This window comes from Arachis hypogaea, chromosome 9 (assembly GCF_003086295.3).
Source record: "Arachis hypogaea cultivar Tifrunner chromosome 9, arahy.Tifrunner.gnm2.J5K5, whole genome shotgun sequence".
In the NCBI taxonomy this organism is placed as follows: domain Eukaryota; kingdom Viridiplantae; phylum Streptophyta; class Magnoliopsida; order Fabales; family Fabaceae; genus Arachis; species Arachis hypogaea.
The window spans coordinates 1670891-1695298 of record NC_092044.1 but is presented as its reverse complement, the minus strand read 5'-3'; the positions used below and the strand labels follow the sequence as shown (position 1 = coordinate 1695298).

Genomic DNA, 24408 nt, shown 5'->3' with positions numbered 1-24408 from the left:
TTACGAAGCAATATCTTAATGCATTATAATTCAGTTACGTATAAGTTCTAACCCCACTCCTATTTCTATATGCTCTTCTTTTTCTTCTTCAATAATAGTTTTGGTGAAAACTTAGAACAGACTTAGAATGAACTAGTGCATAGAGAGGAAAAAAGGGAACAAGATTAAAGTGAAAAATTTGCACTATAGCACCAACTTTATAGAGTGCCAAATTTTGTTTCTTTCGGTGGCAACTCTTGCTGATTTTACAAAGCCATCAAGTTTGACCAATGTGACAAATGAGAAGCCACTAATCATCCAATTCAATCACTAACTCTTGTTTATAAATAGATTACTTTGTTTTGGTTTTCTGAGACTCAACACTCCCAACATTCATACAACCTTTTATTATCCTTCTTTCTTCTCATGCCTCTCCAATCTTCTTTCTCCTCCTCTTCCACTCATTCTTCTTTATTGTTTCATTTCTTATTTGCTCTGTTACAATATTATTAGGATCAATTAAGATCAATTAGTATTATTTAGTATATCTGAATATTTATTATAGGAGATTACGTCTTTATTATTACAATTCTCTTAATACCTATAAATATAATTTCATATTGTATCATTCTAGATAATTTAAATAGACAATTTAAATACAATCAAATAATACACAAATCCTTTCTCTAATTTAGTCTATTGTTTCTAACATATCCCTTATTCAAACACTGGTGAATGGTGATGGATTATTTTCTTTGTTTTGGCCCACGCTCACTCAATCAATTTACATAATGCGGGGAGGGGCAGCTGTCGTACCATCCAAAGGTTTTTAATTAACTTTTTATACTACTTCTCTATTTTATGCATTATTACATGCTGCAAATCATGTGTGTAGACCTGTTTCGACTTGACTTGTTGACTTCGTGGGTTGACTTGACCCAAAACCATTAAAAACGTTATGCTTTTACTATCCAAAAGACTTTATAAGCTTATAAAAAGGGGGTAAGGAAGTTTCATTGTAAGTAATAAGAACAAACATAGAATATGAAAGTATATAAACATATCAAAAATATTATTTATAGACTAAAATCAGACACTAATATATTTATATACAAATATATGTATAATTTAATTTATTTTTAATATATATTTACATTTCAATATATATTTTATATTGATGATTAGTTTTAGTAATTAATTTTAGTGTACACGTAGTATAATCTTAAAAGTATATACTATTTTTTTATAAAATTTAAGTTGTGTATTTTTTATATTTTTATTTTTATAAAACATAACAATAAAATTATTATAAGAATATATGATGTTTATAAACACTTCTAGTGTTATTTACTATATATATAAATATATAAACTATTTGGAGGGTCTTTGTCGTGTTAGACTTCATAAAGAATGAGTCAAGTCATTGTGTAATTTACACCCTTTTTTGTTATTAATAAAAAAGGTTTTTTTTTATGAAATTAATAACATTATGCTATATAAATGCAGCCAAATTAAGTTCCACTTTAACTTTATTATTGACGAATGTAATTTTTTTTTATTTGTCGCGGTTTAAATCACTCAAAAAATATTTTAGTTATTTTAAAAAAAATTAAAATTTGAAGTGTCATGAGTTTATTTTGTGGTAGTTTTTCATAACGGCCACAACTTCATTCATACTAATATCTAATCAAGTCTTATTATTATGTATTTTTTAATTATGTATTTTTTTTTTAAAAATATTTTTTCTTAAAATAGTATGTATAGAAATTAGACATTTTTTCTTCTATGATAACACTTTTTTTTTCGATCGGTGATTACAGACTCTCAGTCCCAGAAAAAAGAAAAGAACTCGGTGCTTACACAACAACAAACTACAACGACTTATGAAAATATTAATAACCAGTCTAAATAAATTTTTTAATTTAAATGGGAGACTCGGGGCACTTGCCCCACTACTATATGCATAGGTTCGTTTTTGTAAATATTAGACAAATTAATCTCTAATAAATTTTATTATTGAATAATTAGAATCTAAAAAATATTAGACATATTAATTCTCTTTTAAAATTATAAAAAAATTAATTTGTTTAACAAAATTAATTTTCAAAAATAAAAAATAAAAACAAAAATTTATTAAAAAACCAATAAATGTGATCGAAAATTTGTTGAAGTTCAACTTGCTAATTACTCCAAAATAAAATAAAAAACTTTGAATGGGTAAACTCCCCGGAGTGCTGGTGGAAAATTCAGTCCAAAGAGGGACCCATCAGCAAAAAAATTCCACTCGCTTTTAGCACCTTATAATGTTTATAAACATCAAACAACCATTAAACAAACACATAAAAAATTCAAAAAACACCATTCTCTTCTTTTTCTTCTTCAATGGCTTCATAAAATCCTATCTTCTTCTTTCTCTTCAATCATCAAAGCTAAGCTTGATCTCCACCCTTCAGACCTCAACGCCTTTAGAATTCTCCAAAGAGACCTTGGTCTCAACTCTCAATGCACTTTTAGTCAACGGTCAAGGCTTATGATGTGTTCTGCGACACCGCCAGAGCCACCTACCTCCTCCAAGAATCTCAATAGAACCCTCTCTTCCGCCATTGGACACCTCACTGAGCTTAAAGAACTCTCTTTATCTGATAACCACCTCGTTAACCGCATCCCAAACTCCATAGTCAACCTCAAGAAGCTGGAAATCCTCGACCTCCGTGGCAACGGCTTCTCCGGCGAAGTCCCGCCTCACCTTTCTTCGCTTGCAAGGCTCCGACTCCTCGATGTCTCCTCCAACAAGTTCCTCAAGTATTTTCCGAACTTGGAAAAGCTAAACGTCGCCGACAACCTCTTTGTAGGTCGTGTCCCGGTTTCTATTCGCTCGTTTCGGAACCTCAGACACTTCAACTTCTCCGGCAATAGTTTCCTCGAAGGCTCGACGCCGATTGCCAAGAGTTACAATGAAGTCGAAGACTTCCAGTCTGCTGTCCCAAGACACTTCATCTTCGCTGAGGACGACGGAGAGAGTAACGGCGGCGGCATAACCGCTCTTGCGCCATCTCCGAGATCAAACAAAAGGAGGAGGAGGAGGAGCTATTTTCCTAGTTTTTGATATTGTTAGTTGAGAGTTGTAACTGTAACTGACTTTGTTTGATCGGTGTGATGCAGGGCGAACCTGTGGAGGGCGAAGCTGGATCCATCGGCGGAGCACGGTGTCAGGAAGTTCTCCGATCTGACGCCGGAAGAGGCATCACCTTGGGTTGAAGCTGTTAGTCCAGTCAAGAACCAGGTACGTATTATTATTATTATTATTGTTATTATTAAAATTTTATCTGAATTTTTTAGTTTATTCATAAAGTTTATTTGAAGTGTATATAAATGTATTCTTCATAGAGCAATGCTAGGGGCCAGCAATTTTTGTGATTGTTAGCCATCAACTAGTCATCAATGATGATTTGATGGTGTGAGATTTCATCCAATGGTTCACCTTTCTCTGCTGGTTACATGCTGGCCAAAATTCAACAAAACTGCTGGTCCCTAGACTTTTCCTTCTTCATATTATAAAGTGTAAAAATATTTTCTTTCGTAAATAGTAATACAATAGATTAATTTTATATATTATTATGAATATAAAAATGAATATAAACCTAAAAAAATATAAAGAATCAACTTTTAAATAATTAATATTAATTTTTTTTGAAGAATTTAAAATTAAAATTTATATTAAAAAAAGTTAGTTATGTCTTAAATTTAGTCTAAAATAATGAATAAATATTACTTGTTGGAAGACTTACATGTGTTATGACCTTTACATGGTATACACTACTCCTTTTGTATGTAAACACGGGTACAAAATTAGTTAGTGTTCTCGACGTACATTATAATCTTACTCTAGTATATTAATTAAATAATAAATTATTAACAAATATTTATAACAAAGACCCTTTAGTGTACGTGGCATAAATTAATGGAAGAGAATAAATCTTTTATTTTACTTTTAGCACACAAAATTATGATTCCACTAAAGTATAACACATGACCCAAAGAAAAAAAAAGTGTAAACACTACCATGAAATTTATCACGTTTATGATAATAATCTTAACAAATCGCATTATCTAATAGGTAAACTTAATATATCTTTTTTGTATGATTTTCAATTTTTAAGTTATTTAAATTTGGACAACAATAACTTTAACATCACTCAATATCATAATCAGCGTAAAAACTCTTTTAACAATATCTACCATCTTAATTTGTTAAATAATGACAATTTGAAAGAGGATAATATATTCCATTAGATTTTTAATCTTTTTTTCTTTACAGTATCTCGATTTCAATGACATTAATCTTCAAAAGAAAATTGATTCGCACTTTTAGAATTATATTTAAAATATTGTGGACTTTGAGACATCTATCTATCTTTTTAATATGCCAATTTTATTGCACTTAAAGTCTTAAGTTATCAAATTGGATTTAATTTTAATTTTAGTATCTTAACTATTCTCTTCTCCAAAAATTCTATGCAAGGCCAACCTCAAACACTTCAATACTTTCAAGGCTTTAAATCCTTATATTTGGATGAGAATGATCTCAATGGATCCATTTCAATTTAGGTGAGTCAACTTAAAAACTATAAGATCTATTTCTTTTTAAAATTTCATTTTTCAAGTTCTTTTCTTATAAGTTAGAAAAATCTGTCACCTTTGATTATGTTATATCTTGAATCAAATTTTTTTTATAGGAAATATTTCTAAAAAAAATTTCGCTCCTTTTCAAACCTAGAAGATTTAGTTTTAGGTTCACAATCATTGATCTTTGATTTTGATCCTGAATGAATCTCTCTTTTTCAATTTCAAACTCTGATGTTAGATATTGTGAACTCCAAACTTCTTGTGTGGATATATACACAAAACTCTATATTACTTTTAACCATTATGAGCTTAAGAATTTTATTGGAATCAATTGAAAAGTAGAAAAAGTTTATTAATTAATTCTGATCAAATTTAACATTTTTTTTGGATAATAATTCAATCGATGGCAAAATTTTGAATGTGTTGCTTAATTTCAAAATATTATTGTTGGATAAATTTGAGAGGTAATATGTCTCAAATATCACCAAATGTCACTCTTTTAGATTTATCTAACAGTTCTTTGTCTGGATCCATTTCTCATTTTTTATGTCACAAAATAAAAAAATAATTTAAAATATTTGGATCTCTCGTAATCTTTTTATTAAGGAAGGTTCCAAATTGTTAGATACATTAAAAATTATTACAGCATATTAACTTGAAAGACAATAATTTAAGAAGCTAAATTCTCCACTCAATATGTATTTTGTCTAACCTAATTTTATTTATTTTATTCAATAATAGATTATTTGGAGAAGTGTCTCTTTCATTGAGAAATTGTAAAAAATTTCGTGTTCTTATTCTAGGTGAAAATAAGTTTTTAGGAGCTATATCAAATTAGGTGGGGCAAAGTATAATCACGTTCAAATTACGATCCAACTTATTTAGTGGTAATATCTCCACTATAATATGCAAGCTTCATTTTCTCAAGATATTGGATCTTTCAAATAACAAATTATCAGGATCAATACCAAGATGTTGTCGCAACATGACAAGCATGATTTCTAAAAATGAATAATTTAATTCATCATTTGGGGTTATTATTCCTATGATTTTTCACAAAAATTACTTTATTTTTCTCTTCACTTATAATCTTATTATGTTCATTAAAGATATTAAATTAGATTATACACATTCAATGCGTATCTTTAATTTTTTAAGTAACAATTTATCTGAATCGATACTAATAAAATTGTTTATGCTTAGTGGATTGCAGTCTTTAAATTTATCTCACAATCAATTGATGGAAATCATTCCACAAGATATTAACAACTTGATATTATTGGAATTTGTTGATCTCTCAAACAACTTATTTTCAGGACAAATTTTTCACGTCATGTCTAGTTTACTTTTTCTGGAAGACCTGAATCTCTTTTATAATAGTTTTGAGGCCCGAATTCAATAAGGAACCTAACCTTAAAGGGTTTTAAAAATTTTGTTATATGAAAAATTCAAACCTATATGAATTTTCACTCACAAGAATATGTTAATACGATGAGAAATTACCAAATAAAAAGCAGCTAAGAGAAGATGATAAGAATGATGATGATAACTTTGAATTTTATTCATGATTCTTTGTAGAATTAGGATTTGGATGTCACAAACTTGTGGCAAATTCAAATTTTGATCTCATTTAGAACCATAAATAAAATTCAAAGTTGTCATCATCATTATCATCATCTTCTCTCATCTGTTTTTTATTTGGTAGTTTCTCATCGTGTGAGCATATCCTTGTGAGTGAAGGTTCACATAGGTTTAGATTTTTCATATAGCTAAAATTTTGAAACTCTTGAAGTTGAGTTCTTGATGGAATTTTGCTCTCAAAACTATTATAAGAGAGATTCAGGTCTTTGAGAAAAGACAAACTAGACATGGCCTGAGAAATTTGTTCCGAAAAAAGTTGCTTGAGAGATCAAGAGATTTCACTAATACCAAGTTGTCAATATCTTGTGCAATCATTCTCATAAATTAATTGTGGGATAAATCCAAAGACAGTAATCTACTGAACATAAACAATTCTATTGGTATCAATCCAGATAGAATGTTACTTGAAAAATCAATGGTACGCATTGAATGTGTATAATCTAATTTAATACCCTTAATGAGCATAGTAAATTACAAGTAAAGAGAAAAATAAAGTAGTTTTTGTGAAAAATAATAGGAATAGTACCACCAAATGAATCAAATGATTCATTTTTGGAGATCATACTTGCCATGTTGCTACAGTATCTTAGTATTGGTCCGGATAATTTGTTATTTGAAATATCCAATATCTTAAAAAAATGAAGTTTTTATATTGTAGTGAAAATATTACCACTAAGTAGGTTGGATTGTAATTGGAGCACAATTATACTTTGTCTTACCCAATTTAATATAACTCATGAAAATTTATTTTCACCTAGATTAAGAATGAGAAGCTTTTCACAATTTCTCAATGAGAGGCACTTTTTTAGAAAATCTATTATTAAATAAATTAAATAAAATTAGGTTGGACAAAGTATTTATTGAGTGGAGAATTTGACATTTAAAATTATTGTCTTTCAAGTTAATATCATTTTCAATGCATCCAATAATCTGAAACCTCTCCTGATAAAAGATTACGAGAGAGATCCAAATATTTTAAATTATTTTTTTTATCTTGTGACATAAAAAATAAAAAATGCATAGATCCGGACAAAAAGTTGTTAGATAAATTTAAAAGAGTAATATTTGGTGATATTCGTGACATATTACTTATTAAATTATTGCCATCTAGCAATAATACTTTAGAATTAAGCCGCATATTCAAAATACTGTCATTGATTGAATTGTTATACAAAAAAAGATGCTGAATTTAATCAGAAACAAACTTCAAGAACTTTTCAATTGGTCCCAATGAAATTTTTGAGTTCATAATAATAAGAAGTGGCAGAGAATTTTGTGTATATATGCACAAAAAAAAGGTTTAGAACTCATAGTATCTAACATCAAATCTTGAAGTTGAAAATGAGAGATCTATTAAGGATCAAAGTCAAAGATCAATAATTGTGAGCCTAAACTTAAATGTTTTAAGTTTTGAGAAGGAGTGAAATTTTTTTCAGAAATGTTTCCTGTAAAAAAATTTAATTCAAAATATAACATAGTCAAAGATGACAAATTTTTTAAACTTGTAAAAAAAAGACCTGAAAATAAATTTCTAAAAAGAACTAGGTATTGTAGTTCTTCAAGTTGACCCATCTAAATTAGAATGGATCTATTGGAATCATTTTCAGCCAAATACAAGGATTTAAGGCCTTAAAAGTATGAAAGTATTTCAGGAAGTTGGCCTTGCATCAAATTTTTGGATAAGAGAATAGTTGAGATACCAAAACTAAGATTAAATCTGACTTTGTAACTCAAGACTTTAAGTGCAATAAGATTGACATAGTAAAGGGATGAATAGATGTTTCGAAGTCCACAATGCTTTGAATATAACTCTGAAAATGAATTAGTTTCCTTTTAAAGACTAATGCCACTGAGGTCAAAATACTGCAGAGAAAAAAAAATTAGAAATTTAATGGAATATTTTATCAGCTTTAAGATTGTCATTATTTGACAAATCAATATAGTGAATGTTATTGGAAGAATTTTCACGTTGACCATAATATTGGATGTTGTTGAAGTTATTGTTGTCTAAATCTAAATAACTTAGAAATTGAAAATCAAATAAAAAAGACAGGTTGAGTCATACGACTTGTCAAGATTATTATCATAAATAGGATAAATTTTTGGATAATAGAGATTCAGTTTTTTTTTTTTTTTTTTTTACCGTGATGTTATCACAGTAAACTCCCTTCTATTGGCAACAAATTTTTTTTTAATGGACCATAAAAAAAATATGCCAAAGACATATGTGATTCCACGCTTAAATTTAAATAAAGTGTTCTTATCTTTCTTATCACAGTAAAAAATTTTGAAATTACACATGGTTATACACAGTAATAAACAAAATAAAAGGATTTGAATGTGGTATTGACAAGAAAAGGAATCGACCATAATGATTGCACAATAAGATATTAGATATTATGTTGTTTTGTTTTAGAGTTTTGGTGATGGTCTTATTGATGAAAAATTATTAGTACCCATGACAAAGAATTTATAAGTTCATGAAACAAGTGTAATGTAGAATAACATTATCATGTTAGTGTTCACACTCTTTTCTTTGGGTCATGTGTTGGTGCTTTGGTGGGGTCATGATTTTGTGTGCTGAAAGTAAAATAAAAGATTTATTCTCTCCTATTAATTTATGTCACGTATACTAAAGTGACTTTCTTATAAATATTTATTAGTAACTTATTATTTTATATACTAGGGTAAAAATTATAATTTACGTGGAGAACATTTAATAATTTTGTGTCGGTATTCACATATAAAAAGAGTCGTATGTACCACGCAAAGGCCATAATGCATGTAGGTCTTCTAAAGAGTAATATTTACCCATCATTTTGGACCGAATTTAAAACATAACTTTTTTTAATATAAATTTTAATTTTAAATTCTTCAAAAATAAAAATTAACTAATATTAATTATTTAAAAGTTAATTTCTTATATTTTCTTTTAGATTTATATTCATTTAATTTTTTTAACCCCTAACCCGCTAAATAAATAAAATAAAATAAAAAAATACATAAATTAAATTAATATTTAAATAACTACTCAAAATGTAAATTAATAATTTAATATTGGATAACACTTGCTATATTACGCTTTCTAAAACAATTTTTTTAACATTTTTGTTGATGGCATTAAATCTAATATTAGCCAAAATTAACAATACTGTAGTCTTATAAAATAAAAAAATGTCTATTTATCTTCTGAAATCCATAACAAAAGTTTTATATAAAAATATAAAAAAAATTCTTAAAAATGATAAAATATTACATAATAATGATTATATTGTAGAATCATGTTATACAATGTATAAATAAATTTATAAAAAATAAAAATACAGATAAAAAATGACTTAAACGTGACATTGTTCTTGTGATATGTTCTTTTTATGAGTAATATCTCAAGTTAGTACCAATGAATTTAATATAAATTTTAAAAAAATTTTAATTATTAAAAATTTGAGAATTAATTTAATGAATAAAATTTATTAAAGACTAAAATGTTTAACTAAAAATTTCTTAAAAAGATTTGATTTGGGATATCATTTTCCTCTTATTGATGAATTTAAAATTGTATATAAAAAAAGTTAATACTAAATATGATTATTAACTTGTTGGCTCACTATCAATAAAAAAAAAAAGAAGAACAATAATTATGTTTTAGCAATTGTAGACGTTTAATCAATTGACAGAAAGTAATTGATGACTTCGCAATAACTATGTCTTAGTAATTAATTGTTATATATGTTTAAGAGTTTAATATTTATTATTTTATTATAAAAAATAATTATTTAAAATAAGGATAAACGAGTTGTCTTTTATTTTTATACTTTGAAAAAGTTAATGAAAATTCCACAATTTTTTTATGTTTATCAGTAGTTATTTTAATTCGTTTAGTTTTTATTTTTTATATTTTTTTTCCTTAGTTCCTTCCTGAGAGATATGTGGAGAACAAAAATATTATAGTTGTTTTATTTATATATTTTGTATTGTTTTATTAATCGCACAATAACATCTTTTCTTAGCTTTATCCATAAAGTAATTTTTTTTGGAACAGAATCATAAAAGCAAATTTTATAACATAAAATTGTGGATATACATCATATCAATTGTACATACTTAAAATTAAAAAATACATGCATGTATGCTAAATAGAAAGTAATTAAAAATAACATCGATATCACAAAATCACATTATATTAATTAATTTTGATAATTAAATTTATCATTTTCTTTTAAAATTGAAGATTAATAAATGAATCCTTTAATTGTACTTTGAACACTAAATTATACATTGAAATAATAAAGTAGTGTGATGAGATGTCAAGTAATTTTCAAATTTTATAGTAAAATATCTCAATTTGATAATTAAATTGATAAAACTCATCATCATTATGTATAAAAATTATCAAATAGTGTAACTGTGTCAAAAATTTACATATTAAAGAGAAAAAATTAAAATGAGAGTGAAAATGAAGTTTAGACATAGATCAAAGATTCTATTACTATGCATTCACACGTAACAATTAACAAACAAAGCATCTCATTATTTCGCATACAAAAAATATATATATTTTTTTCAAAACAAATATTCTTTTCATTTCTAAGTCGTGTCTCTATTAACCTTATTAGTCACTAGATGATGTAAAGCGTGCAAAGTAAAAAGATGACTCAACCTTTAATAAACAGTAATATAAAGAGACTCTTAAATTTATAATAGCTAAGTCTTAATAATTAATTAATTATTATGAAATATATTATTTATATACTAAATACCATTGACGACATTTGCATAAAAATATAATTATTATTAATCAATTATGTATTTATATTATTTTTAATTAAAAACAAAGAAAATATATATTTAATTGTTAAGAAAAAATATTAATTTTAAAATAGTTGTTATTTAAATTATTTTTTTATCAATAGTAAATGTAAGTTTATTTGTTATAATTTTTTTAGTGAAAATACATAAAGAGTATGTAGTATATAAAATGTAATAACTTAATAGATATTTTTAAGGAGATTTTTTATTCTTTTAACGATGAGAATAATTTATCTTTCTTCTTCCTCTCTTAATCTCTTTTGGTTCATCAAACCATTAACATCACAGTTTAAACAACTTAGGACATGAGATTTTTTTCAATAGTATTTATTATAAAAGTAGTGTAGATGTAACAAAATTGAATTAATAATTTATTATTATTGTTACAAGTAAGAAATAAGAAAATAAGAGGGCATGCATGTATTACTATTTTAGTAGTTATTCAAATAAATCGTTAAATAATAAAAACAACTTTAAATATATATTTCACAATTCAAATAATATATTTTTATCATAATACATTGCAGATTCAACGGATGAAAAACATAAAAATAATAATAATAAAAGAGTTTTATAATTGACAAAATAATTTTAAAATAACAACCTGATGAATCCATGTCACATTATTATAATTATTAATTATTGTCTAAATAAAACACACATGCAAAACCCTGATAACTTGATGAAGTAAGTTGTTCAATTATGTTGTGCACCCCCCACAACCTGCAAATTTTATACATATAAATAGAAGCAAGGGTAAGTAAAAAATTTTTGCAAATTTATTTGAACTTTAATATATACTTATTATTATTATTATTATTATTATTATTATTATTATTATTATTATTATTTGGAATAAAAATTAAAACCATTCTTAACATTAAGTTTAGTATTACAACCATATTTTTTTATTTTTGGACAAAATTATCTTTCTATTTGTTATTATTAGTTGTAAAATTTAAAATAAACAAATAGATAAATAAATCATATAATAATAATATATTGAAGAAGCTGGGCATGTTAAGATCATCATTTTCAAGTCTTTGAATACAGAGAGTGGCGTTTAAGCAGAAGAGAAAAAAAAATAGATGATGAAGTGTACGTCATGAGGTGCCACATGAGTAGTAAATTATTATTTTACATTAGTTTATGATAACAATAAAAAAGTTTCACACTAATTTAAAAATTTAGCCTAATAAAATATATAAATTTTGTCATAATTTTATTTTTTTTATTATTTTTGTTTATTCTTATCTCGTGCAGTTGTTTAAGGTACTATTTTATAATTGCCTCATTCTTTTTTTTTTATTGGTTTTATTTATTGATGGTGTGTATGTAGGTGAGGAATTGGAGTGAGTAAAGACAAAGCTGAAAGGTACATGGATTCATCTTACTTTTATGTGCAAATATTGATATAGGCTAATGGCTTGAGTTATTATTAATTATTAAGTTATTTGAATATCACTAGGGAACCATGCACCTGAAGAAATCAAGAGTTTGCCTCATCTTTATTGATTATTCCATGTTTAGAATGTAGATATTTCATCTTTATTGATTTAATTCATGATTAACCTAATAAGGAATATAGTCATACTATACCCATCCATCTTACAAGTTCAAAGTTCTAGTAAAGCATATGTAGAAAACGTTTATATTATTATTATTATTATTATTATTATTATTATTATTATTATTTAGTAAATATTTTATAAATTTAAAATGAGATTTATTTATTTTAACCAATCTATAATTTTGTTTTTATTATTATGTTATTGTTGATTTTTTAAAATATTATTAAAACTTGTTATGTTATAGTTGGTTATTTAAAATTTGATATCGAGACTTGTTGTAATACCCTACTACACAGAACTTTACGCTTAAGTCGTAAAACAGAAGTAGTGCGGTGTTACAGACCTCTAATCAAAAAATACATACGTATAATAGCGGAAAAGTATAATATACTAGGAGTCTTGAAAAACGGATAAATCAAAATCGCAAAATAAAAAGCGCAACAGTCAGAAAACGGAATTACTTGCGGGCTAAGAACCTAAAGATCTTAGATATGAATAAGCGAAAGAGTGGATAAATAGCCAAGAATACAGCATAACTAGCCATTGACTCAGCCTGCGAAGCCAAGGCTGGCCGGAGAATATTTACATACATATACAAGTATCCCAAAATACCCAAAATACAGAAATAAAACCTTAACTCTCCTTTAACCTCTATGAGGGACAAAATAATCAAGTTTCTTGAAGAGAAAGCTAAGTACATATGTACACAAACTGATAATCGAAAGAACCCATGGACTACTCCGCTTCAGGGATCCAGACGCTTAGCGAGGTGCCTCTCGACCTGTATTTGAAAACAACAACGTAGTATGGGGTGAGAACCGGAGGTTCTCAGCATGGTAAAGGTGCCACGCATATAATATATAAGGTCTTGGAAATGCCAGAGGCAATCCTAGAATGCCATCATACAGTTATAAAAGTTAAACTCTAAGAAGAAGCCATAAATAGGGGTAGGTAACCTAAAGAGTTCTAAACTTACTTACTCTAAACCTAACATTAACACCAAACCGGTCCACCCTTCCTCCGCTCCTCCATCACCATTGGTTTAGCAGAGACAAATAATCAAACAATTTTACGCACAAGTAGAAAACAGATAGTGCAAGTTGGAAATATAACAGTTAGTATGATATATATTCAGTTAGGCAATCCCAAGTGATGCATAGCAGACAAAATAAACAAAATGCACATGATGAATGTCTATCTTACTGGCCTTGAGCTCACGTGTCGATTACTTTGTCAGAATCCGACACATCTAGTAGCTAACCCAAACATTAGTCTCTAGGTTGCGCATCTCCAAGAGGATCATAAACGAAGGAGAGTGCCTTTCCACCTTCTCCTGGAGGTTTCAAGAAGGAGAGTGCCTTTCCATATCGAATGAGTGTGCCTTTCCACCTTACAACCAGAGAAGAATGTGGGGGAAATAATACGAAGGAGAGTGTCTTTCCACCTTCCCCACATCTACATCACGACAAGAGAGGGAACTTCCGTCCTCAACTTTCCATATCGACCATTTTGGCCATACACAGTCATCCCTAAATCTCATCATTTATCATCATCATTTCCTTACATTCGTTCTTTATAGCCATAGCAACATGAATTCATTTAGCTTTCACATCATTCTCTTATAATTCATCACGTTTACCCTTTTCTTCATCCCCGAGTTACCTCAATTTCCTAGTTTCAACTAATTACTAAGTTTATTAATAAGATCTAGGGCTAAAAGAAAAAAAAAGGTTTAGAGGATCGAAACCATGTTTGAATCATAAAAATACGAGTGCTAGAGAAACAGAGTGCGTGCAGATGCACACAGGTATGCGTGTGCACAGTTTGTGAAAGGTAGAGCGTGTGTGTGTGCACACCAACCAGAAACTACTTGGTGTGCGTGCGCCTCACCTATGTGAGCGCCACCGGCATAAAGCATATTCTGATGCGTGCGTTCGTGCGTACGCACATTTTTTGTAAAACACCAAGTGTGCGTGCGCACAAAGGTGTGCATATGCACAAGTAAAATTGTTGCTACTGCTGGGTGTGTGCGGACATCAGTGTGTGTAGGCACACACCAGAAACTCTGGTTCTGCTGTATTTTAAAAATTTTCAGTTTTTCGCACCAGATTTTCAGTGTCCATAACTTCTCCTACAGAATTTGGTTTTTCACAAAATTTATATCGTTCTCAAGCTTATAAAACCGTCTTTAATTTGAAACAAGTATCATCGTCATCCAAAATTTGAGGTTCGAGTTATGGACTGCCAAAGTTAATAAAAATCAAGTTTCGTTCAAAACCTCAAACCTTCCTTTTCTATAAAATTCAACTCACCATACCTACTTCTTATCCCAATTAATCAGCACCAATACACCAATACACATACATAGCATCTCAATACAAGTCCACCACCTATTCAACAAATCACAAACTCTTCAAACTTCACTTTTCATCAAATCACATACTAAGTTCTCACCTCCATCAACATTAACATCATCATTATACTAGCATACATATGTACATATTTAACTTACATTGTCAATTGCTCAACTACAACCAAGCACCAAGAAAACATCATAAATTCACCATGACCATATTCCTCAACACATGTCTAACATCAAGTTATCAATCAACATCATAAAGATTAATCATTCAACATATTCAACCACTTCAACTTATCCTATAGTTCTCTAGCCTAAGTTTTCCCATAGCATTACATATTAAATGCGCAAAACCTAAATCATACCTTGGCCGATTCCCGCATTGGTCCAAGGCAACCCTTAAGTCATACACACAGCCCCACAATTCACAAAACCACCAAGACCTTGATGCCAATCCTTCACCAAGCCTTCAAATGTCCACAATTCAATCCCAAAACTTGTATACACACACTAGTTCACACCTATTATGCATATATGATTCAAAATTCAGAATTTACATACTCAAAACCAAGAATTTGGCCAAGGCAAGAAACTTTACCGTATGTCAGACCAAGAGAACCAAAATCAACAAGCTCCACAAGCTAATTTGAACCTAGAGAATCAAAGTTAACAAATTCTCAACTTGGGCACACATAATTTTCTAAAATTGAGGAGAAGGAGAAGCTGAAGTGTTAAAGTAATTTACCAAAAAAATTGTTCTGATAGAATTGTAGAGCTCGACACGGTAAATGTGTAGCCACAAACGATGCGACGATCGGAGTTCGGATGAAGAAGTTATGATGGATAGAAAGTGGTGTGTTAGGTTTATGTCTTCTTCCCTTTCACCATGCGTGCTGCTTCAGCGTGTTTGCTGAGTGAAGGGAAGAAGAGTGCCCCTTCTTTAATTACTTGGGCTGACTAGTTGGGCCTTGGGCCCATTTTGGGCCCAATTCAATCGGTTCGTCTCGTTCAGTTCAATCTTGGGGTCAAATTCTTTGAAATTTGTGTCAAAATTTTCGTTTTAATGAGCTCTATCCTAATTTAATATAATATTCACATTTTTAATTTTTTATTAAAAATTAATTTATTGACTAATTATTTGCTAATTTTCTAGGATTTACACTTGTTATGTATATTTTTTTAATTTATAAAATCACAAATTTAATCATGTCTAAACCGCTTGATATTAGATTGAATTGAATCAGATTGTTTATAAAAAAGTATTTAATCCAAATTGCATTGCAAGTAAAATTAATGTTTAAATCAGATGAATTTTTGACACAAAACAGATCTAAATCGCATCACAAATAACCCTAAATATAATATAATATATCTTTTAGTAATTGTTAAATAATTTTAAAAAATAGTTTGCATTTTTATTTTATAATTTAATACTTTAGGAATTAGAATAAATTATTTGTTATGGAATTAATCTTTTATATATAAACAAAATGTTTAAAGTTTCATTGTTAGATGTGATAAGATTGAATAATTTAATTTTTTTTATAAAACAAGTTCACACAATAAATCTGTAACGTCAAGAAATAGAACAATTTCATCATGATATAGATGTCACAGAAAAAATGAAATAATGTGCAATTGACTAAACGTCTTGAAAATGAAAATAATATGCAATTGACTAAACGCCTTGAAGTAATTAGTATAGATTGACATATATATATAAATTCAAATTTTTCATATTCAAGGCGTTTAGTCAATTGCACACTGTTTTATTTTTTCTATGAGATCTATGTTATGACGAAATTGTTCTATTTTTTGACGTTATAAATTTATTGTGTGAACTTGTTTCATAAAAAAATGCAACTATTCAATCTTATCACATCTAGCAATGAAACTTTAAACATTTTGTTTATATATAAAAGCATTAATTGCATAACAAATAATTTATTCTAATTTCTAAAGAATTCAATTATAAAATAGAAATGTAAAATATTTTTTAGAATTATTTAACAATTACTAAAAAATATAAAGAACTTTTTGGACAAGCTATATAAGAAACTCACAATAAAAAGAAAATAAACATAATTTCAACCAAGAAGACTTTAGTCTAATCCATATTATCTTGAAGGTTTTTTTTTTTAATTTTTCTTTAAAGTTGTTTGCGAATTAGAATTTTAAGAAAAAAGAAATAGAAATAAAATATTATTTTGTAATTCAATATACTTTTTAACCTTTTTATGGAATATTTACACCTTTACATATATATTCCTTTTTCTTAAACCAAATTGATATACTTATAATATTTTAGGTGTCATTTTTAACTATTTATTATTTCATTATAAATATATATATATAATTCTACATTAATTAAAAAAAATAAAACATATTTTTTATAAGAGTGTGAATATCTTTCTATTCTAAACGTATTTTAATGAGTAAATATAAGAATTTTGTTATTATCTCTACTACTAAAACAAAACTATGAGACTTTATACTAAAACAGATAATCAAGTGATCAATGACTAGTTAATAAGTAGATGAAATAACGTTTAATAAGCTAAGTTAGATCATCGAGTCCAACCCATTATTTTGAACTCGTTTTGCCACCCCTTAGTGGCTGCTTAAAATATATATATATATATATATATATATATGGTGAACTTGTTTTATAACAAGATGCACTATAAACTATTCAATCTTATTGTAGCTAGTATTGAAACATTAGACATTTTATTTATAAAAGCATTTTATATCATAAATCATCTATTCTGATTCTTAACAATTTAAATTGTAAAATAGAGATGTTCAAATGTATTTTGAATTATTCAATAATATTAGAGTTATTTGCAAATTATTTTTTTTATGAAAAGAAATAAAAATGAACAAAAATTTTTAAGCAAATAAACTAATATACATATAATTTTTGGGTAAAACACATAGATAAAATAAATGCAGTTCAATATTACACGAGATGGGTATAAGAAAAGCTCAACTCCCTTTAACACACATCCCCTCATACCAACAGCATTCAAATTTAAAAGGATGAGCTTCTTAGTTTTTTTTTTTTTCTCTTTTGGTGATAGTAGGGGCAAAGGCCCATCTTAGGTATAATCTTAATACTCTCCTCTTTTAATATTTACAAGGATATAGATAATAAATAATTAATTTAAAAGTAGTAATGTCAGTAAGTAATCTGTATAAATCGAACTTTTGAAATTCGATTTACATGTATATATTGCAAAAGTAATAAATTAAATAAAGTTAATTTGATTTACTATTGTTTTATGTAATAAATCGAATCCAATTAATTCGATTTACATAATATAAGTGTAAATCGAATTAGATAGATTCAATTTACATATAATTGAATCTGAATTCGGATATGCATGTACCATTCTTCATTTAGGATAATTGTGTAATATTGAACTACATTTATTTTATCTGTGTTTTATCCTATAAATTAACTTAAAAGTAGTAAATGTCAATAATCTATATTAGTACTAAATCAAATCAGCTAAATTAATTCGATTTATATGTATATGCTACAGAAGTAGTAAATCGAATAAACTATATTCGATTTATTATTCATACAACACATATAGTAAATCGAATCCAATTAATTCGATTTACATTGAAAAATCATAAATCGAATTTAGTTGATTCGATTTACATAGAGTTATTTTAGGACATACATATAACTCATTTCATTTTAAGACATTGGTGTAATATTGATCTCCATTTAGTTTGTTTGTGTAATTTACCCTTTTATTATCTATTTTACAAGTTCAATATCAGTTCTAATAAAGCATAATTAGAGTAAACTAATAGTATTATATTATATTTAGAGTTATTTGCGATGCGATTTAGATTAATTTTGTGTCAAAAATTCATTTGATTTAAACACTAATTTTATTTGCAGTGCAATTTGAATTAAATACTTTTTTATAAACAATTTGATTCAATTCAATCTCATATTAAATGGTTTAGACAAGATTAAATTTATGGTTTTTATAAATTAAAAAATGTACATAACAAATTTTGACATCAAATTTTAAATAGCCAATAATATATAACAAGTTTTAATAATATTCTTAAAAAATCAACAATAATATAATAATAAAAATAAGATTATAAATTGGTTAAAATAAATAAATCTCATTTTAAATTCATAAAATATTCACTAAATAATAATAATAATAATAATAATAATAATAATAATATAAACGTCTTCTACATATGTTTTACTAGAACTTTGAACTTGTAAAATGGATGGCTATAGTGTGACTATGTTTCTTATTAGGTTAGTCATGGATTAAATCAATAAAGATGAAATATCACATTCTAGGCATGGACAAATCAATGAGGGTGAGGCAAACCCTTAATTTCTTTACGTGCATAGTTCCCTAGTGATATTCAAATAACATAATAATTAATAGTAACTCTTGTGCGTATGTACGGATCTGTGTGTACGTATAAATGTTAAATTAGGTGTTAAATTTTGACGATTTATTTTCCAAAAAAAATTCTTTATGTGCGGACGTACACATGTGTGCGTACGCACAAACCGATTCACATCTTCTGTTCGGAGCGTTTGCACATGTTGATGCATGCGCACAACTCCAATTTTACATTTTTTGTGCGTACGCATGGACAAGTGTGTGTACGCACGACTCTGTTATCACACCACTCTACTTCTTTTTTTTTTTTCTCTCCATTTCTTCTCTTCTTTTCTCTTCCTTTCTCTTCTTCAATTATCATCCATCACTATCATTCACCACCTACCATACCCCGCTTTAGTTAGTTAGTTAGTTAGTGTTTAGTAAGTTAGTTAGTTTAATTTTCTATTTTAGTAGATTAAGTTAGTTATTAGCATAGGTTAGATTATACTTGACTACTTGGTTGAATTTCGAATATTGGACATTTGTACATACCAAGTACTTATGACATTGTCTTCATAAATTTTGTTAAATTTCTAAATTGCATGTTGTAGCTAGCCACCATGTAATTTGAATTTACTATTTGTTATTTGGCAATTGTATGTAGTTGATGTATTTTTTTTTTGTTATTAGGTGATGCTTGCTATGATCGATTTTTATTTAAGTCACCTAGTTGATGCATTGACATTAAGGAATTGTGAAATTGGATCATAAGCCCACCTAGTGACATTTTTTGAGCTTTTTAAGTTTTATGATCTATGCTTGCCATGTTTTCCACTTCATGTCATTTAGGTGTTGCAAACAAACTTTTCTCTATCATCCATTTCACAATTCTTTGATTTTTGTTTGAATACTTTTATGCTCCTTTATTACTTATTTGTTTATCTTAGCCTACAAATTTTCTTTTTAAAAGTATTTTAAGCATACTAGAATGAGTGAAGTGCATGTTTTTTTGTGTAATTGTGACATAGCTTTCCATGCTAGTGTGTGTTCTAAATTGCGCACAACTTAGAATTCACACACTTATTTTCTTCATGTCACAAACTAATTCACTCACTTTATTTTAGTGATTCTTACCGCATTTCAACAATCTATGCTTCTTTGTTTTTGCATTTACTCATCTTACTATCTTATTTTTCATCTTTCATGGATGAGTCACCATAAGCAAAAAGGGAAGTGGGATAAAGAACACGCAGAAGTTGGTTGATCTAACCGCTGAAGGTGGCAATTCGAATAGTCGCCATACCCCCTTGCTCATCTTTGGATGCACCGAGGACGGTGCAAACCTTTAAGTGTAGGGAGGTCGTCATCGATCGACAATCTTAGGTGACAAATTCTAATCTCAAACACTTGCACATTTTATTTTTTTTCTTAGTCTGTATATATTTTATAGCTATAATTGTATTTTTCTTAGTTTATTCTATTTCTTTCCATATATATAATAAGCTTAGTTAAAATAATGAAGTTTTTCAAGAAAAATATTCTAAATAGGACATTGATATCCTAATTGATTTGAGTTGATATTTGTTACATTGAAACTTGCTTGAAATATATTGTGGAACATGTTTTTGAGCTAAGAACACATAAGCATGTGAGTTTTGAGACTAATTATGTGGTTACATCATATTAACCACTATTTTCATTCTTGTGTGTGTTATTCTCTTTTTATGATTGTAATCTTTGATTTGTTTGATTCTTTATGTCCAATATTTGATGTATATATGCATTTGTATGATTGAGGACATAATTTTATTTAGCTCACTTGTCCCAGATAGCCTACCCTTTTATCTTCATTTGTTAACCAACTTTGAGCCTATTTTAATCCCCTTTTGTTCTTAATTTTAGCGCATTACTAGCCTTAAAGCGAAAAACAATAAATGTCCCTTATTTAGATCTTTGATTAACTTAGGCTAGTGAGAGTGTTTATCATCTAAGTGTGAGAAAGTTGGGAACTTTGGTTGAGGTAAAAGCGAATTTTTATACTTTTGTTGAAAATCTTGAGAATTGGATATATACTCATGCATTAAATGTTTAAACTATATGTATTGATACTTTTGTATATACTCTAGTTTGAAAAAAAAAGTAGAAAAAAAAGAAAAAAAAGAAAAAAGAGAGGAAAAAAAGTAAGTAATAAAAAGGGGGACAAAATGTTTCGAAATAAAGTAATAATAACAAGTGAATGTATGAGTATGTGATTAAGTAAATAATGGGTAGGTGAGAGAGCTTAAATTAGTCAAAGATTCAAATTTCAAGCTCACTTGACCATATACATCTTTACCTTGACCCTAACCCCATTACAACCATGAAAAGTTCTCATGATATTTGTATGCATACATTGAATGATTGTTGACTGTTAGATGAAAAACAAATCTTGGAAAGCATGATTAGAGGAGAATTGAGCGAATCAATCCTAAACACTTGAGCGATTAGAGTGCATATACACATCCAGTGAGGGGTTCGATTGCTCAAATTCCATGTTTCCACTTATTATTATTGCTTATCTAGCAAGTTTGTAAATTCTTTTCAACAACTCTAATCAATTATGGATTTGACTTGGTTAAGATTGCTTTAGCCCGTATGTTCATATATGCTTTCTTGGAAATTGATTTATTTTGACTAAGTAGTTGCATTCATTTAGATAGATTGTATATAGGTAGTTTTCTTACTTTGAATAAATGTAATTCTCCTTCTTATCTTTCTTTCACATAGCATGAGGACATACTATTGTTTAAGTGTGGGGATGTGATGATTCCACATTTCATAATATTTATTTGCTCTATTTGGGTGAATTTCATCAACTTTTCTTGCATTTATCTATTGAAATAGCATAGTTTCATGATTTTTCCCAAGTTGTGCTTGAAAGTAAAAACATACTTTTTAGGCCTTTTAATTGCTAAATTTTATTCACTTTAATCCCATTTGATTCCTTGATGTGTTTGCTTAGTGATTTCAGGTTTCCAAGACAAGTATAGGTTGAAGAAGTGAGAAAAGAGCATGCAAAAGAGAAGAAATCATGAAGAAATGGAGTTTGGAAGTTTCAGCATCTCTGCGTGCACACAGTAATACATGCATACGCACAAGTGTGAGCTCATGGCGACGCGTATGCATGACTCATGCGTACGCGTGAGGGTGAATTTTGCCAGGTAACGCATACGCGTGACTCATGCGTACGCGTGACCCTTGTCACATGAGCTCATTAATTGTAATTCGGTGGGGGCAAATTTTGGGCCTCCAAAACCCAGTCCAACTCAGTTCTGAAACTATTTCAAGGCAAAGTGAAGAATGATGAAGGGAGGAGCAATTATGGTAGCTTAGTATCATGTTGTAGGTCATTTTCTAGAGAGAGAAGAGCTCCCCCTTCTCTCTAGAAATTAGAGTTATTAGTTTAATTTCTCTTTTTAATTCTTATTTTCATCTAGTTTTTTTTTACCTTTCTTTGTTCTATTGTCTAAACCTTCTTAGTTTATCTTGTTAATTTTTTATTTTGGTTACTTTTCATGTTGATGAACCCTTATTAATTTCTATTTTATTTAATGCAATTTATGTTTTCATGCTATTATTGCTCTCTTTAATTGTTGATTATTAATTTCTTGCATTTGGTAGCTTTAGAATTTATTTTTATAGCAATTTAATATGATTTTATATTCATGCACACCAAGTGTTTGATAAAATATTTGACTTAGTTTTAATGTAGTTTTTCTCCCACTATTGGCTTGGAATTAAGGACTTTGGTGACCTTGAGTCATTGATATCCATTCTTAATTGATGTATTAGGGTAGTTAATTGATTTGGTTTCCATTAACTCTAGTCTTTCACTAAGCTAATTAGTGAGTAGACTAGGACTTGTGGATTGAAATCAATTATGCCTATTTGACTTATCCTCGATGTTAGGATTGACTAAGTAGGATTAACTCTTCATAATCATCATATGTTTGTGGTCAATAGTTAGGATAGGTAACCTTGACTCTCACTCCTTGCCAAGAGATTTCTTAGCACTTGAATTTCCTTTCCTTTGATCAATTGCCTTGAGCTTGATTTCTTACATGCTTATATACTTTTTAGCTAATTACATTACTTGCATCTTGCCATCAAATTCTCATTTTTTCATAGTCAATAATTGAGTATTTTATTTCAATTTTAAAAGAGAACGACCCGGAATTTTAAACTCCTAGTTAATATTTATTTTGAATTTCGACAATTCTTAATTTAAACTTTGATGTTGATTGATTGTTGATTTAAGACTATACTTACAACACCATTTCTATTTTGAAAAAAATTCTAAACCCATTCTTCACCATCATCAATACCTATTAGACCAATACTTCCACCTTCATAAATGATATCAATGTTCCTTCAAACCTTCAGAAACATTTAACTCAAATAATAAGATAATAAGAGTGGTGACGATAATATATATGATGTCAACTAAAACAAAAAAAACTAATAATAATAATAATAATAATATAAATATATTACATATAAATATGTAATAAATTTATAATAAATATGGACTAAAATCAAAATAATAAGTTAGTCTATGTAATTAATTATAATAATAAATATATACATATTTTAATGATTGTGTCACTAATTTTGAAAAAATATTCTTATTTTGATTGAGTAATAAATTGTATATAAAATATTTTTAAAATAAAAAACGTTTTGATAATTTGTGCTCCTTTTTAAAATCATTAAATCACAAATAATTACCAAAAAGACAATTTATGAACCATTAAGCCGTTTGAATGAAAGTAATTATAAAGATAATTGTGATTTAAATTTTTTACTAATTATCAGTAATTATCATATAACATATTTTTAAATGAGGATTATTTCGTTAGTGAAAATTTATGTGTTTTAAAAGCTAAATTAATATTTTTTATTGTTCACAAACTCATAAGTTTGATAACTTTTTTAACTTATTTGTGTCATATTTGATTTATTTTAACTCCTTCTATTTTTATCTCTTATTTATTAATTGTGTCAT

The 24408-nt window shown here is 27.8% G+C and overlaps 1 long non-coding RNA gene across 3 annotated transcripts; it reads left to right on the top strand.

Moving 5' to 3' along the window:
- The first annotated feature begins 371 nt into the window (after positions 1-371).
- Positions 372-22977, top strand: LOC112709826 (uncharacterized). Of its 3 annotated transcripts, XR_011866175.1 has the most exons (4): positions 372-804; positions 3142-3262; positions 12395-20747; positions 22366-22977. It is a non-coding gene; the product is annotated as an uncharacterized lncRNA (long non-coding RNA). The 3 variants fall into 3 exon arrangements; XR_003156538.3 differs by lacking the exon at positions 372-804 and having other exon boundaries at positions 1453-3262; XR_003156537.3 differs by lacking the exon at positions 372-804 and having other exon boundaries at positions 1454-3262; positions 22375-22977.
- The last annotated feature ends 1431 nt before the right edge of the window (positions 22978-24408 follow it).